This window comes from Chrysochloris asiatica, unplaced genomic scaffold (assembly GCF_000296735.1).
Source record: "Chrysochloris asiatica unplaced genomic scaffold, ChrAsi1.0 scaffold00130, whole genome shotgun sequence".
Lineage (NCBI taxonomy): Eukaryota > Metazoa > Chordata > Mammalia > Afrosoricida > Chrysochloridae > Chrysochloris > Chrysochloris asiatica.
Window position 1 is genome coordinate 7,574,066 of NW_006408648.1, and position 3,848 is coordinate 7,577,913.

A 3,848-nucleotide genomic window follows, 5' to 3' on the forward strand; every position below is an offset into this window, starting at 1 on the left:
GTGCTACCTCTTGAAAAGTCAGTTCCTACTCATAGTGATCCTACATAGGGTATCTGAGGAGTGGCTGGTGATTCAAACCGACCTGTGGTTCAAACCTACCTTGCAGTCCCGCGCATTATCCTGTAATGCCACACCAGGATTATATATATTTATAGATACCCATGTGACCTCCATCTCTTACCTTGATCATAACAACTGGTACTATCCTTGTTTTCATCCAATCCATTCTCCACTTTGGCCTTCTCTCAGCATCTCATATGCATCATACACTTTTTCTGCTCCTTGATCGTTGCATTTATTTTCCTGCTAGGGACAGTTTTCCTCCTACTCTTAACACAGCCACATTTTATCTTTCCAGTCTCAGGTTAAATATGAACACAACATTCTATTAAAGCAGACTTCACTATTGCTTTCTGTTTTTTGTAAACAGCATTTGAATCAAAATCTGCATTTTTCAATTATGCTTGTTGTCTATTATTTCTAACTATAAGTCCCTGTTTATTTGCTACTATCATATCCCTGTTATTCGGCACATAGAGAGGCCTGTTAAGGCTAAGAATAGGTAGTTTGTGGTTACAGGAATGGGATAGATATCCTATCAACCCAATTAAAGTAGGCTGATTATATCCTGACCAGTCTTTGGTCAGGCAGACAATGTCTTGAAATTTGGCAAATCACATCAGTATGTTGATGGCACATAGTAACAAAGAATGGTTCCACAAGAGAGGAGTAGGGCAAACTAGTCACTTGGGGAACCGTGAGCTGGGCATACATCCTAACTTCTCTCTACTCTATCATATACTCTTATCTCCTGACTTTTCTACCATTAAATTAGTAATCACTTGTTTTCTTTACTTGGTTCTTTAATTTAAGCCCTAAACTAGTCATTATTGCTGTTTTGAACACTAGATGGTGGAACTGTCCAAATATGTCAAATATATAGAATCTTACTTTCTTAGTGACAATTCAACATTTATAGAGTGCTTATCACAAATATCCAACAGACAGGACTAAGAGCAGAAAAAAAACTAGCAACATTACTTTTGACAATGAGACTACACACTAACCTTTGTTAATAAATACAGCAGTGTTCAAAATATGACTATAAATGAAAGTAATATCCAGAGTACCCTATCTTGCAAAAATAATACAAAAATCTAATACTGAAAAGTTTTTGTTTTTATTTTCAAGATCAAATATTACAACAGGACATTTACATGTATGTATAAAAAAATGCAGCAGTTGAATTTATAGATCAGAGGTTTCCTTGAGTTTAGTCCCTCTCTCAGCACAGTGAGCTGATGTCTTTCAAAAGACTTTTCGTCCCACTCCCCTCCCTCCCCCATCCCAAATCTCCACCCCCTCCCCCATTTCAAGTTGCAGTATAAAGCAACTGGGTACAACACAGCAAGAATATTCACAATTTGGTACAGCCCAAACCAGAGGATCACCAACCGAGAGGTCCTCACTTTAGAAAGTTATTTACCTACAGAAGATGTGTATCTATAGATACATCACACCCAGTTATCTAAGATTTTCCTGGTTTTAGAGCAAGTGGAAGTTCCAATGAGTCTTAGCCACAGCAGTTACAGCTCTGCTTTACCTAATGACATGTTACTCTCCTACAAATTTAAATTTTCCACCACCTCCTAGTGCCTTCAAATGTAAGGTTTTCCCTAGCACCTTTATTTTCATTTACTAGATATACAGGAGAGTCTCTAGTGTGTCTTGAACAACAAAAAAATTTAGTGGATGGTCTCGTTACCCTTTGCTCATTGATCCCAAAGCCTTCTTCCCATTTTGGGGAAGAGCTGCAGAAATAAATGATATCTCCTAGCACCATGGGATTAAAAGCTCAGAAAACTGAGAACTGTATGTGTATCTCAGGGAGTGCTTGCCAGAAACACTACAATAGGAGCAATGTCTCTGCCTTTTAACTTCTTGGATTCATGGACAGTTAAAATTATACTACAGATTAAATGTAGAGTCTGTCCTGCCTTAAGAATGCAAATCTCAATAGACCACCACTTTGTCCGGAGTAAATTGAGTACACAAACACCCCAGAGTATCTCTAAATACTGTTAGTAACTGCTTGAGAAACACTTTAAAGCAAAAACCCCAAGTTGACATCACTCAAAACCCTAACCCACCCTCTCCCTACCCCTAACACATTTCATTCCTTGATTAATCTCTCTGAATAAGATGGAAAATGAGGTTTGGGAAATTACATGAAAAAAATGTTTAAAAACACAATTAGTGAAGACATCCCAGATGATTTTAAACGCATTGTTCAAACTGAACTCATACAAAGCATGCACATAACCTACAGACACTACTGAGAGTTTCTATGGAACAATCAATACCTACTCAAAAAAAAGGACTTTGTTCCTTAAAGTTTTTTTTTTAAAAAAAGACATCAAATGTTTAAATTTATTAACTGTCAAAAGGAAAACCCCTCTTGAAAAGACTCTTAAAGGAGTGAAGAAAATTGTGTCTAACAGATTCATGCCAAAGCTTGGAAGAAAGCCCCTGTAAGTCTTCAGTATCATGTCAGTATCAGTTGGTACTCATTTCTCCATATCTAAGACTAAAGGATCATCTTAGAGCTTTACTATCTGCTTTCCAACAAGTTTCCAAATTTGGGGGGTGGAGAGGGCAAATCTAGGAAGTTAACAAAGTCCAAGGCCCAAAAATGGGTAAGATAAACAGTCCCTATTGAAAGTTTGCAACTCATTAACTGAAAAGTGAAGGTCACATACTACATTCATTCTAATTAGCAGGTAAAAGGGGATTTTCTAGTGGCAATGGTCTCTCCATGTGAGGCTTCACTTACAGGACAGTAAATTATCAAACAGTTACTATTAAGAGCATATGATCTGTTAAGAGCATATGATTAGTGTCATAAACCTATTTATATTTTAAATCACACCATTTAATTTATTGATATTTTTCATTAAGAACACGAAAGCTTTGAGAAAACCAAATTATAAAATCATTTTGCTGAAAACAGCAAGATAATTAACTGAGCATCAACATTCCAATGTCATGAACATGAAATGGGTACTGCTGACAGAAGCTTTAAAGCCAGCTTCCTTGGTAGAGAAAAAAGTCAAATAGCAGGGAATGATATTAAAGAATCTCTCCATTAACAGTTAAAATTCCCATATCTTGCCCATGAAAAAGCAATAAGAGATTTTAAGCAAGGAGAATTCAATTCCAGGTCAGAATTTACCAAACAATTTAAAATGCTTTGCATGTATTTACCATGTAACAATTTTAGATGGAGATAAAGGATAATCTCAGATCATTTTGATCTGGATAGAAGCATCATTAAACAACAAACACTTGCGGCTTGTTGTCAAAGAATTAAATACAAGGCAACTTCTCATATCCATGAAATGATGTATGTGGTTTTTCTTAGGCAAAATACAGTATTTGCATCTGTAATCCCACAAGTAAATCTGGTTATTTCAAAAAATACCTCACTATGGAAATGTGAAATTATATTACACTGTTGTTGTTCAGTGTTGTGGAGTCGGTTCTCACTCATAGTAACCCTGTATAGGATTTTCAAGAGCGGCTGGTGGGTTTCCACTGCCAACCCTGCAGTTAGCAGTCTAGTGCTTATCCTATAGCACCACACCAGTACTCTGTTATATTTAGGTAATTGGGTCTACCAAGATTACTTTGAGATCATACGGCAAAGAAAGGTTTGTTGCCAAAATTATGTTTATGAGAATGACTGATATATAATGAACTGTTTATGAGAATGACTGATATATAAGTAATGAACAACATTCTATAGACCAAAATGGCTCAGAGGGAGGTCATGAAACTGGACAATCTCT